The sequence below is a fragment of the Myxocyprinus asiaticus genome, chromosome 7 (assembly GCF_019703515.2).
Source record: "Myxocyprinus asiaticus isolate MX2 ecotype Aquarium Trade chromosome 7, UBuf_Myxa_2, whole genome shotgun sequence".
In the NCBI taxonomy this organism is placed as follows: Eukaryota; Metazoa; Chordata; class Actinopteri; order Cypriniformes; family Catostomidae; genus Myxocyprinus; species Myxocyprinus asiaticus.
The window spans coordinates 46910182-46924861 of record NC_059350.1 but is presented as its reverse complement, the minus strand read 5'-3'; positions in this window follow the sequence as shown (position 1 = coordinate 46924861).

Sequence of the window (14680 nt, the reverse complement as noted above, 5' to 3'; positions counted from 1 at the left end):
CCAGGGTGGAGCTGATGGCAGGGAGGACCAAAGCGGTGCTGGAGGCTCGGAGGAGCAAGGTGGAGCTGAGGGATCGGAAGACTGAGGTGGAGTTGGTGGGACTGAGGACCAAGGTGGAGCCGTAGGGAAGGAGGTCCCCGGTGAAGCTGACAGATCAGGGGGACGAGGCACTGCCAGAGGATCGGAGAGCCAAAGCGGAGCCAGGTGACCGACAGACCAAGGAGGAGCTGGAGGGACGAGGGACCCCGGCACAGCCGACAGGCTGAAGGACCGTAATGGAGCCGAGGGAACACCGAGCTGAGGCAATGTCGAGGGACCGACAGGCCAAGGCGAAGTCCAGGGCTCGGAGGGTCCAGGCGGGGTCGGAGGGCCGAAAGTTCCCCTTGCCTGCTCAGGAGAACTAAGGGTGGGTATAAGGGTGGGAACCATCTCCAGGTCCCACTGCTCAGGTGTGGCTGTGACATGGCATGGAGCAGGCTGAGGCGTTGCTGTGACGTGGCATGGAGCAGGCTGAGGCGTTGCTGTGACGTGGCATGGAGCAGGCTGAGGCATTGCTGTGACGTGGACCTCTGGCTCGGCGGCGGCCATGACGTGGACCTCTGGCTCGGCGGCGGCCATGACGTGGAACTCTGGCTCGGCATCCGCCTCCCCCACAGTGAACAGGGAACCAATGAACCGTAGGGCGAGGTCGATATATTGAGCCAGGCTGAGGGAACTGCGACCGCCAGGCATCAAAAGAGAAATGGACTCATTCAGTCCAAATCTAAAACAGTCTTTGAGGGCGACCTCATTAAAGTCCACCTGGCTGGCTAGACCGCAGAAGTCCTCAACATAGTCCTCCAGGGGACGATTCCCCTGACGTAGGCGCAGAAGTAAAACTGCTGGGTTCATGGGTGGTCAAGTATTCTGTAACGTTGTTGGCTGCTGACAATGATGGCAATGACGAAGATGTGAAGATGAAGAACCCAAGTGCAGTTTATTATATAAGTGAAATCCAAAAACCCTAACCATAAACGTGATCTAACAAAAACATAAACTTGACTTGACTTGACTTGACTTGACTTTGACTTTGACTTTGACCTTGACCTTGACCTTGACCTTGACAACATTCACATTCAATACTAGACAACTACACAATGGAAAACATGAGGCTTAAATACAAGACATGGGAGAACATAAACCAGTGAACAAACAGAATTTATAACAAGCTAATTAAACAATAAACCAATGAAAACATGACACATGAACATGGAGGGAAAACAGAAATCACATGACAAGGGAAACAGGAAAACATGACATGAAACAGGAACTAGAATTTCAAAATAAAAGACATGAATCAACAGAATACACATGACACATTAATGCATTTATTTGTAATTTTACTAAATGTATATTATAAAAAAACAAATAAAATATCATATAAAATTATATATTGGCCTCTACTTAAAACTGAATTTGTTAAATGTGTTTTAATGTTTCAAATTCCATTGTTCTGTGCATCTAAAATATGTCTCATTAGTGAAATCAGTGGCCACTTCATTGGCCCTGTTCAAGTATTCAGCAATTAATCCAGCATAAGCTCGGAAATTAGCACCATCTGTGCACAATTCAAACCAACAGAACAAGTTCAGTTTATGAAAATATAGTTTGGCACACCATATGCCTGTTCATTTTAATCAGGTTTCTTGTTAAATTCATACAGACTACAGATGTATAAATGACTCAAAGCATGTTATATTGTTATGGCAAAAATAACACTGTGAAAGAAAGAAAGAAAGAAAGAAAGAAAGAAAGAAAGAAAGGAAAAAGCATAAAAGGAAGGAAGGAAGGAAGGAGGGAGGGATGGGGAAAGGAAGGAAGGAAGGAAGGAAGGGAAAAAGCATGAAAGGAAGGAAGGAAGGAAGGAAGGAAGGAAGGAAAAGTATGAAGGGAAGAGAGGAAAAAATCATGAAAGGAAAGAAAGGAAAAGCATGAAAGGAAGAATGGTAGGAAAGAAGCAAGGAAGGGAGTGAAGGAATGAAAAAATCATCAAAAGGGAAAAAGGAAGGAAGGACAACAAAAAAATGTATGAAATAAAAAAGGAAAAAAGAAAGGAAGGAAAAACAGAAGGAAGAAAGGAAAAAAGAATGTAAAAACTGAAGGAAGGAAGGAAGGAAGGAATGGAAAAAGCATGAAAGGAAAAAAGGGAGGAAGGAAGAAAAAAGCATGAAAGGAAGGAAGGGAAAAGAATTAAAGGAAAGAAGGGAGGAAGGAAAAAGGAAGGAAGGAAGCAAGTCAAATGACTCCATAACTCATTTCAGTATCTGCTTTCTCTATTACACTCCTCTGGCTAATTACCACAGCAGAGATTACTCATCAAATATATGTACTGATTCATACCAACTCATGTGCACATAAACAACCTGAAGAGTGGCATGCTTTAAGAGGAGTGCTTTCTATTCTGCATCTTTTCTTTTTTATTTTCTGTCTTCCTACCTTTCTTTCATGCTTATTCTCCTTCCTTCGCCATTGGAGTGTAGTGGAGAAAGCAGATATCGAAGCATGAGTCATGGAGTTATTTGGCTTTTTATACTCTTGAGAAGATGACACTAATATGACAGTGTGTGGTAAAACATGATGCCAGAGCAGAAAAGGAAAATGCAGTTCCATGTTTGTTTTGCTTTTTTGGTATATCGCCCCCATTTTACAGCTGAATTGAGTAATTATTTCTCATATCCCAGCTTAATATGCACAGATAAGTACAAGTAAACCATTCATAGGTTGAGACAAAATTTTTATACAATGATTGTTTTGGACTTATAATGATAGTACCATAGTATTCTTTGAAATACCTTCAAGAATTATTTATATACACTATTGTACATGAATATGGTAATCATTCAGTTCCATGGTACAGTATGTATCAAAGCACTGTAGTATTATCATCTGATACAATCACTGTCACAATACCTTGTTGGCAAGGAACTGGTAAGAAAAACCTTATCTATAGATGCTTGACCCAACATTACATCTCTATTAAACATAAAATTGAAAAAAAAAAAAACATTAATGTCCTATTTGTGAGATCCATGTTTCAAAGGTTAACAAAACTGTTGCTCAGTAGGGCATTTCAAGAAGTAGACAATTGAAGATAACCTCCTCTCAATTGCTTCAGCAGATAGAAGATCTGGGTCATTTATAAGTAGGCCAACTTATTGATGAATTGACCATTTTAGCACGAATGCCTCACAAACAAACAATTTTCCAATGGACAAAAAGTCATTGCAACAAGGTTCAGACTCATTTTTTCAGAATTAATTATTGTATATGTTTACAATCTTATGATGAATAGAATAAAAAAAAAAATTGTCCTAACTTTGTAAGCATGTAGGTCATCTTTTCACTTCATCTCCCTCCAGAAAGACTTATTTTATTCCACTAGATAGCAGTAAGTACTAAAATAAAGAATTTTCTCTCCATCACCTTCCATCACAAAATGCCAATCTAAAATGTAGGTGGCGCTATAACGCATTTTAGCCCTCATAGATGTACTCGTCCATAGACATTCAGTCTAATTTTCAGTTCATGCACCACCCTCAATGTTTCAATGAATATATCGGCCTCTGAGTGGACTAGAAGCTCAATCTAGGTGTCATTATAAAGATCGCCTTCTTCCCCTTTGCGATAATATATAACATTTTATCATCATAGTCAATACCAAATATTTCCAATGATTTGTTTAGCATGCATTTCCTGCTGGACCGCATATTTTGTTCTAGACATCTAAGATATAACATTGGATTACTCACACAAGCAAGCTCCAGATAAGTAAAAAAAAAAAAAAAAATGGCAACATTTTTAGAAAACTGCTTAATGTAAAAGCAGATATACATTTTTTGAGCTATTTGGGGTTTACAGCAGCATTGATCAGCACATAAATGAGACGTTTGTATTTTATGTCTTACAGAAATCATATTTCACTTTGTGATTCTTTTGGAAATCTTTCGAACTGTGGTATTATGGCAACAAAATAAACTATACAGTCGCATTCCTGAGAATGAGAGCTTTCATTTTGATATATGACTTGTCCATTTAAATGCTATGTGAAATACTTTTATTTTCATATAATTATTTCTACCCCATTACCTCTAGGTGGCGCTGATTTGCAGCACAAATATTTTAGGCCTTATTTTGTTATTTTATGCAACATAAATGCAGAAGTGATGGTTATCTCTGAAAAGTTCTGATTCTAAGCTTCCGAACGATGCCACATATGCCTGACTTGTGCATTTGGAGACTTGAACATTTAAAGCATAAACTTTTTTCATGATGTAGTGCCCCTGTTTGGACCTGAAGGCAGGTCTGCAGAGTTGAAGAAGTTAATGTTAACAAATAGAACCTTACTGTAAAGTGTTACCAAAAACATGAATTTCATTAAAACAGGATCATGTGTCTGAATATTCGTTCCACCCATCACAGCACTTATTTACTTCAAAGTAATTGTGAACTTTTATTTTAAAAGACACAATGAAGTAGAAGTGACATCATCTGTATTTTCAGAGAAGCCAAATTCAAAAGCTGGCAAGATCTAACCCATTAACTTTCATAGTTTGTTAAACATAACATATCCCATCATATAAAAAAAAGATGGATGAAAAACAGTGTGTGGGGGGGGGGGGGGGTTTCTATTAAACTTAAATTGGAATTTTAAATGCTAATGGCAGGAGGACAAAACCTGGATAACAGGGAGAGAAACGTCATGGTTACTGGTGTAACCTCCGTTCCCTGATGGAGGGAACGAGATGTTGGTGTCGATGTAGTGACACTAGGGGTCACTCTTGGGAGCCCGAGACACCTCTGGTCTTTGATAAAAGGCCAATGAAAATTGGTGAGTGGTATTTGCATGCCACTCCCCCGAACATCCGGGTATAAAAGGAGCTGGTATGCAACCACTCATTCAGGTTTTACGCTGAGGAGCTGATATAAGGTCCGGCCATTTCAGCGGGTAGTTCAGCGTTGTGGCAGGAGGGACCAACGTCTCGTTCCCTCCATCAGGGAACGGAGGTTACACAAGTAACCATGACGTTCCCTATCTGTCACTCACTCGACGTTGGTGTCGATGTAGTGACACTAGGGGTCCCTATACAAAATGCCACAAGGCTGAACTGTGTTACGTGAACTGGCGGTGTGTGGTGGGCAGACTTGCTGTGTGCCTCATAGCCAGCACACCAGGTCGACACGTAACCTCCCCCAACACAGTTATGAGTGTCGAACGGCCCTTTTTGGGGACAAGTCAACTACCCAAAGATAGAGACGGGCTTAACCCAGTCGTGGCCTCTTTTCCCCTTCTCTTTTTCCACTCCCTAAAAAAAGAAGGGGGATTATCCGACTGGGCCGCCAGGTCTAGTCGGGGGGTGTCCCTCCCAAGGGGAGGACACCGCGGAGACCACACCTCGCCCCAAGAGAGGGGGGGATATTTAAGTGGAAGAATACATCACATGGTCTTTCCAACCATGTGGAGAGCCTTCAAGGTAGATCCTGCCCAATGGGGGAGGAGTTACTACAACATGGAGACTGGGGCAGAGGGGCTCTGCCCAAGGAAGACACAGTTTGCCAGCAGGGAAATGAATTAGCGGAAGAAATAGATCACATGGGGTTAGCCTTACAGGGAACCGCCACATGCGGAGCACCTACCCCAGAACCGGGCTCTTAGTTAGCGCGTGTACTGGGCCGGCAGCGAGTCTCTCCGAAAACTCGACTGCCACAGGGCTCGGAGGAAGTCAACCAGGGAACAACTTTTGTGAACACTACTGGGAATTAACAGCGCACGTCTTCAGCTTAAAAGGAGGTGGAAGGCGCTATGTGCAAGCGATACACCCAGCCGGCTATCCCGGGCTTATCCAATTGTGTTGCGTGCCACTACCTGGGATGAAACCGGTTTCACCCAGAGGTTGTAGAACCTTGCAAAGGTGTTGGGTGTTGCCCAGCCCACTGCTCTGCAAATGTCTGTTAGAGAGGCACCTCTGGCCAGGGCCCAAGAAGCCGCTACACCACGGGTAGAATGGGCTCGTAGCCCTACTGGGGGCGGCATGTTTTGGACGAGATATGCCATAGTTATGGCGTCAATGAGCCAATGGGCGATCCTCTGCTTGGAGACAGCGCTTCCTTTCTGCTGTGCACCAAAGCAGACAAAGAGCTGCTCAGAGACTCTAAAGCTCTGCGTGTGATCCAAATAGATGCGTAAAGCGCACCGGACACAGCAACAACAGGGCTGGGTCTGCCTCCTCCTGGGGCAGCACTTGCAGGTTCACCACCTGGTCCCTAAAAGGAGTAGTGGGAACCTTGGGCACATAGCCCGGTCGGGGTCTCAGGATCATGTGAGAATAGCCCGGACCGAACTCCAGGCACGTTTCGCTGACAGAGAACGCTTGCAGGTCACCTACCCTCTTGATGGAAGTGAGCGCAGTCAGGAGGGCAGTCTTCAAGGAGAGTGCCTTAAGCTCAGCTGACTGCAAAGCTCAAAGGGGGCTCTCTGTAGACCCTGAAAAACTACAGAGGTCCGATGAGGGAACGAGGCGCAGCCTGGAGGGATTCAGCCTCCTGGCACCTATTAGGAACCTGATGATCAGATCATACTTCTCTAAGGACTTACCGTCGATTGCGTTGTGGTATGCTGCTATGGCAGCAATGTACACCTTCAAGGTGGAAGGGGACAGCCTCCCTTCCTACCTCTCCTGCAGGAAGGAAAGCACTGACCCGACTGCGCATCTCTGGGGGTCTTCGTGTCGAGAAGAACACCACTTAGCGAACAGACGCCACTTCAAGGCATACAGGCGCCTCGTAGAGGGGGCCCTAGCCTGAGTGATCATGTCTACCACCGCGGGTGGTAGGCCACCTAGGTCTTCCGCGTCCCGTCCAGGGACCAGACATGGAGATTCCAGAGGTCTGGGTGCGGGTGCCAGAGGGTGCCCCGTCCCTGAGAAAGAAGATCCTTCCTCAGGGGAATTTGCCAGGGGGGAGCTGTCACGAGGAGCGTGAGGTCCGAGAACCATGTCTGGGTGGGCCAGTAGGGTGCTACCAGGACGACATGCTCCTCGTCCTCCCTGACCTTACACTGAGTCTGTGCAAATAGGCTCACTGGGGGAAACGCGTATTTGCGAATGCCAGGGGGCCAGCTGTGTGCCAGCGCGTCTATGCTGAGGGGAGCCTCGGTGAGGGCGTACCAGAGCGGGCAGTGGGAGGATTTTTGGGAGGTGAACAGGTCCACCTGTGCCTGACTGAATCGACTCCAAATCAGCTGGACCACCTGGGGGTGGAGTCTCCACTCTCCCCTGCGGGAAACCTGCCGTGACAGCGCGTCCGCTGTAGCGTTGAGGTTGCCCGGGATATGAGTGGCTCGCAGTGACTTGAGGTGCTGCTGACTCCGGAGGAGGAGACGGCGGGTGAGTTGTGACATATAGCGGGAGCGCAGACTGCCTTGGTGGTTGACATATGCTACCGCTGCCGTGCTGTCTGTCCGAACTAGCACGTGCTTGCCCTGGATCAACGGCTGGAACCTCCGCAGGGCGAGCAGAATTGCCAGTAACTCGAGGCAGTTGATGTGCCAACGCAGCCGCGGACCCGTCCAGAGGCCGGTGGCTGCGTGCCCATTGCAAACAGTGCCCCAGCCCGTTTTGGAGGCGTCTGTCGTGACCACGACGCGCCTGGAGACCAGTTCTAGGGGAACACCTGCTCGTAGAAACGAGAGGTCGGTCTAAGGGCTGAAAAGATGGTGACAGACTGACGTAATGGCCACACGGTGTGTCCTGTGGCGCCATGCCCATCTCGGGACTCGAGTCTGGAGCCAGTGCTGAAGCGGCCTCATATGCATCAACCCGAGCGGGGTGGCCACCGCCGAGGATGCCATATGCCACAAGAGCCTCTGAAAAAGTTTCAGTGGAACCACTGTTTTGTGTTTCAACGCCTTCAAACAGGTCAGCACCGACTGGGCACGCTCGTTCGTAAGGTGCGCCTTCAGGGAGAATGAGTCCAACTCCAAACCGAGAAAAGAGATGCTCTGAACCGGGAGGAGCTTGCTCTTTTCCCAGTTTACCCGAAGCACTAGTCGGCTGAGGTGCGAGAGCACCAGGTCCCTGTGTGCGCATAACACGTCTCGAGAGTGAGCTAAGATTAGCCAGTTGTCGAGATAGTTGAGAATGCGAATGCCCGCCTCCCTTAATGGGGCAAGGGCAGCCTCTGCGATCTTTGTAAAGACACGAGGAGACAGGGACAGGCCGAAAGGGAGGACTTTGTACTGATACGCCTGACCCTCGAACGCGAACCGCAGGAAGGGTCTGTGTCGAGGAAGGATCGAGATGTGAAACTACGCATCCTTCGGGTCTACCGCCACGAACCAATCTTGATGCCAGACGCTCGCTAAAATGCGTCTTTGCGTCAGCATCTTGAACGGGAGTCTGTGTAAAGCCCGGTTCAGTACTCGCAGGTCCAAGATTGGCCGCAACCCACCACCTTTCTTTGGTACGATGAAGTAGGGGCTGTAAAACCCTTTCTTCATCTCGGCTGGAGGGACAGGTTCTATTGCGCCCTTCTGTAGGAGGGTAGCGATTTCCGCGCAGGGTAACAGCATTTTCGCCCTTGAAGAAGGTGAAGTGAATACCGCTGAACCTGGGCGGGCGCCTGGCGAACTGAATCGTGTAGCCGTTTCGGACAGTCCGGATCAACCACCGCGATGGATTGGGAAGCGCAAGCCATGCGTCCAAATTCCATGTGAGGGGGACCATGGGGACAACGTTGTCAGACATACCGGCAGGTGGGGCCTCACGGCGGGGCGGAGCGCGAGGTGCCAAAGCACGTCGTGGCCGTGCTGAGTCTAGGGACATCGAAGCACTTACCTGGCTCCTTGTGACCACCCCCGGAACAGCCTGGGACGGGGAGGAAGAGGCCTGTCCTCGCGACCCGTGGAGGCTGTCACATTGGGGGTGGATTTGTGCCACAGCTGGGTGCTCAGGGGCGGAAAGGGCACTGCTGAAGCACCAATCCTGCAAGATAAAGCACGTGGACGGTAGTCATGGTGACGACCCAGGTATGTGACCCAGGGAGGAAGGAAGCCGCTCTTTTGTTGAACTGTTGGGTACCGCAGCCACTTGGGCGTGCGGCGAAATCAAACAAAAAGGCAACAAAATATTTTCCGCCCGGCCCTCCACCGGGGGATGGAGTGGTCTTTCTACCAGCTCCAGGTGAGTGGGTTCCCTCGTCCCTGGGTTGCCCGTCTCAGGGGCGCTTCGAAGACCTCCGTGGGTTCTTCGGTGCCGGCTGTGAGACGGGTGGCGTCGGCTTCCTGCGGTGGGCTCCACGCCGGGGCCGGGCCGGAGGGGCGGGCTGCGGCGGAGCCGGTGCTGTCACGGCAGGGGAAGCCCTTGGCGACGAGCAGACGGGGTGCGGGGTCTTGAGCTGCGCCGGGGCAGGATGTGCCAGATTGCCTCCGTCTGCTGCTTTACCGTCGAGAACTGCTGGGCAAAGTTCTCAACGGTGTCGCCGAATAGGCCCACCTGGGAAATGGGGGCATCAAGGAACCGTGTCTTGTCAGCCTCACCCATCTCGACCAGGTTGAGCCACAGGTGGCACTCCTGGACCACTAGTGTGGCCATCGTCTGCCCGAGAGACCGCGCCGTGACCTTCATCACCCGGAGGGCGAGGTCGGTCGCCGAGCGCAGTTCCTGCATCAAATCTGGGGTGGAACTACCCTCGTGCAGTTCCTTTAGCACCTAGGCGGACGTGCAGGAGAGCCATGGCGTGCAGGGCGGAGGCGGCTTGTCCAGCGGCACCGTAGGCCTTGGCCGTCAGAGACAACATAAACCTACAGGCCTTGGACGGGGGCTTTGGGCACCCGCGCCAGGTGGCGGCGCTCTGCGGGCATAGGTGCACTGCGAGCACCTTTATCCACCGTGGGATTGCCGAATAACCCTTGGCTGCCCCACCATCGATGATAGTGAGAGCGGGGAAGCTGAAAAGATCAGGACCGGGCAGTAAAAAGTGCCTCCCGCGACCTTGTCAACTCTTCATGCACTTCCGGGAAGAAAGGAATGGGGCAGGGCGTGGCTTTGAGCGGCGCCGCGAGCCCAGGAACCAATCACCGAGCCGCGAGGGTTCAGGGAAGAGCGGTGAAATCCACTCTAACCGACGCTCGCGGCTGCCCGGGAAAGCATGTCGTCATCTCCGCATCAGCCTGTGACTGGGCAATCGACCCCGAAGGGAGGAGCCCAGCTGAGGCTTCCGACTGGACAAGCCCGCTCTCCGATGCTGTGCTCAAGAGCTCATCTCTTTCGCGGGCTCCGAATAAGAGGTCGAACTCGCCGTGAGACGAGCCGGCGGACTCACCCGGAAGCCCGATCGGGACAGACGAGCATGCTGGGGAATGGGAGGTCCGCGGGGGATACCCGGTGGAGGTGGTCCTATTGGGGTCCCCAAATCACCCCCAGTGCTAGCCGCGCTGGCCTCAAACCCGTGGGTAAAAGGACCGAGGCGGGAGCCTCTGGGGTGGATCGCTTTCTTACAAAGGCGAGCCGCGACCGCAACGTTGCCATGGACATATTCTCGCAATGAGAACGTGACCATCCACGAACGCTGTCTCCGCATGAGCAGTGCCCAGACACGAAAGACAGTGATCGTGACGTTAGAAGGCGAGAGATAACTAGCACAACCAGGAATAACACACAATCGGTAAAGCATCTTTAAAAAGACGCGTCTTTAAAAAGACGTTCCGTGTGTGCGCTCTTTTAGAGAAATATATACTCTTTTAGAGGGGAAAAATGCTCTTTCAGAAAATATACTCTCTAGTTTTTCTGCCGAAGCGCCCAGGGGCATTCTCTGCAGTGCACCAGTGCAGAGGAGGGAGAAGCCGCTGAAATGCGCCGTCAGATCCAGCAGAGATGAATGAACAATAGTATCCAGCTCAGTGAGCATGACCGTTCGGCTCCGAAGAGAAAATCTGAATGAGTGGTTGCATACCAGCTCCTTTTATACCCGTATGTTCGGGGGAGTGGCATGCAAATACTACTCGCCAATTTTCATTGGCCTTTTATCAAAGTCCAGAGGTGTCTCGGGCTCCCAAGAGTGACCCCTAGTGTCACTACATCGACACCAACGTCGAGTGAGTGACAGATAGGGAACTACAATTTTAGTTTGAATTGTCCCACCCCATCACAAGTTCAGAAGCAACTTTATTATGATTCAGTTAGCTTAAAGTTGGCACAAAGTTTAAAATATTACATAGATGTACTTTAAAATTCTCCTTGGCAAAAAGGCACACAATTCATAGAATTACTTGTTAGTGTTATCAAACAGCATTAAAGATAGCAGCTCACAGCGCAGCTCAACTTTGTTTTGCCTTAAGGGAACTTAATCTAGCCTAACTTTAATTAGATCTCTGGTTGTGTTTTTATCTTTCTTGCTTCTAGATTCTAAATGCTAAGCCCTTTTTAGCAATCAATACAAGTCCATAATCAAAACAGTAAAACAAAGAGTTTGCCTGCAAGTTAGCTTCTGATCTGAGAGCCAAGCACGTAAACAAGCTGATACTTCAACACTACTATGAATGACACCAATGCTCTCCTGTCATTGTGTCAAACAAGGTGACAACAACAACTTGTTGTGAGAAATGATAGTACAAATAAGATATTATATTTGTTCTTCTTGTAGAATTGAGTTTCTTTCGAGTTTCCTTTTCCTACATGTAGTATCAGGTAGGGATGCACCGATCCAGTATTGACGTTTTTAACCGGAATGGGTATTGGTCCGACGATCCCGATCCAAATCCGATACTGTGTGTTAGTCATAGTCATTACCGCCAAGAAAAACATTGTCTCCTGTAGGGTTGCGCGGTATACAAACAAAATATCGCAATACCACAATTTATAAAACAGTACAATATCATCTTGTTGCTAATTTCATTACTGTATTACAGTATTACTATTACAAAAATTGTACGGTATTTGACATTTTTGGGATGAAATAAATGACAATTTGGCAATCAATCAAATTCAAATTTCTATTTGGCCAAGTGTGATCGTTAAACCGCAAAAGGATGTGATTAAATTCAATACATATTAGTACTGTCTGTCGATTAAATTTTTCAATCACGATTAATCGAATCGGTTTTTGTAGTTAATCGTGATTAATTGATTTAGAAAGTGCTGACATTTGACACTATATACACTTATTTTCCTGTCAAAATGCATTTATTTCCATCTTTGTAAAGAAAACAAAACAATATGTAACAATATAATGCTTTATTAACATTTTCATAACAAAGCCCTCCACAGTAAAAAGATAGAAATGTACTAAAATAGCACCAATTCATGAAACATTAAACGTTTCCCAAAGTTGAAGTGGGAGTTTGACTAATTGAAAGAACTAGTCTCCATAGGTTCAGTATTCATTGAAATGAACATTAAATCTCTTAAACTCTCATCCTTCCACAATATTAATCTGCTGGTATATTAATAATATTAATTATGATTTGTGTCAGGGCGTCAGCACCTGCGACAAGCAACGCTTTGAACTCCACATGAAAAGTGCTTGCAGACAAAATGTCTCATTCTGCATTTTGGTGATAGTTAAGACTTGATTTGCTCCTGTTGTAATTCAAATGTGCCTTACATAGGCTGAAAAATACTTGATTTCTATCGCAAGTCACACCTGTGCTTGTTTATAGCGTTAAGAGGTCCTTTCCCCATCATTTGATCACTGACATGGAAGGGCTGTTGTGTGTGTGTTGTGAAGAGTGTGTTAGTGTAATGACTCCGGCCGAACACATTGCAAAGGTTCCACCTTTCCAACCATACTTCCCATACACTCATACAGTAACACAAATTGTGTGTGATGCCCATGATACTGTGTGTTTAGTGTATGAGCAGCTTTAAACACTCAGATTTTCATCATATTTAATTTGGAATGGAACTCAAAATTCTGAAACTTGATGCATAAAATTGAAGACATTACGACAGAAAATATGACTACTGTATTGAAAAATTAATATAATAAAAAAAGTAGCAGTAATACCACTAATAACAATAATATAACATCTAAATTATTTTGTATTTAGTATTATTTTAATAATGATAATAATAATAATAATAATAATAATAATAATAATAATATATAAGCAATATCACAAAAGGTAATCAAAATGTTTTCATCAATGTTTTAATTTATACAGTGAAGCTCTGTTGTGCAGCACTTTGCCAAAAACAATACTGCAATGTTTTGTTCAAAATTAATAATTATATTTGTATGTATTCATTTGATTAGACACAATTTTTGTTATAAAATTGAATTAAAACATAAAACATGGATTTCAGAAAAAAAATAAATAAATAAAAAAAAAAAAAAATTTAACTGGAAGACATTACACAGTTCTTTTAATCAAGTCATTTTCTGTGTAATTTCATCAGTAATCTGAGGCTGTTTATTTGTTGCTTAAGTACCGATACCAAGGTACCAGGGCTGGAATCATACCCAAGCCAAAAGTTTGGTATCGGAGTGCCCATGAAACAAAGATTGCAGCGTACAAGTGATGTACTTCCAGGACTGTATGTGTCGGCCAAGCGATGGTTATTGAGATGAATGTGAATGCTAACAACCTGTCCAGGTATATTAAAACTCCTACTGTGTTGCAACATAAAAATGAAGTAGTTAAAGGGCAAGTGAAACTGTCAGCTCAGCTCAATGCAGTGCTTAAGCTACACTATTGTTATGAATTGATTTTACAGTGCAGGATTTTGGCCAAGTCCAGCGGTGCTTCACAAACAGTTCTATTAATTGAGAGCCCGACACCTCATACATAAAACTTAGAATTTTGGTGGAATGGAGACAAGAGCAAATATTGGATGTTTAAAGGATTTGTGTCCTTTAACAGTAAATCTCCAAAATGTTTTGGGTAGGCTGTGATGTCAGCTATTTCACCCGGAAGAAAAATATAACGTAGGCTATAGCTTATGTTTGAAGCCTGTTACAAAAACTATTATTGGATAACGTGTACGGCTGTCGATTTACTGTGACAATTTAGTGTGGTTAATTATAAAGAAAACAACACAATAAAAAAAATAATAATAATAATGCAATTAATCCAGCCTGATCTCATTGAATTTACGTGACTATGGCAACATTTTTGTAACATGTTTGTCTGCAGTTTCCCGGTGAAATGTCCAGAGGGAGGTGCCAAAATTGAGTGAAATGGTGACGTAATCAGACAATTTTAGATGGAGGTTTTAATGAGTAAAACACACTTCCCTAAACTAAAGCTTTAGCCTAAACCTAACCGATGGTGTCCTAAAAGATAAACAAGAGGTTAACAAAACAGACATCCTCACCCTAAACCAACACCTAAACCTAACCAATAGTGTTCTTGTCACAAATGTGACATAAAAAGCACATTTTCTGAAGCAACCACATAACTTTGTGTCGTTTCTATGATACCTCGGTCCTACAAGTCCAAAGTCCAACCAATCAAGTGAGCTACTGCAGAAGTTAATCACATTGGAATAAGTGTGTAAATGTAGGTGTGTCTGTAACAAGCGTTAAAATGTATTTTATTCAAGCCATTCAAACAGGACTCATCTTGCGTTCAAAATAGTCAGACGGAGCACAACAGAATGCAACTTTGCAAACTATTTTGCAAACTTTGCATACAAATTGTCTTGTC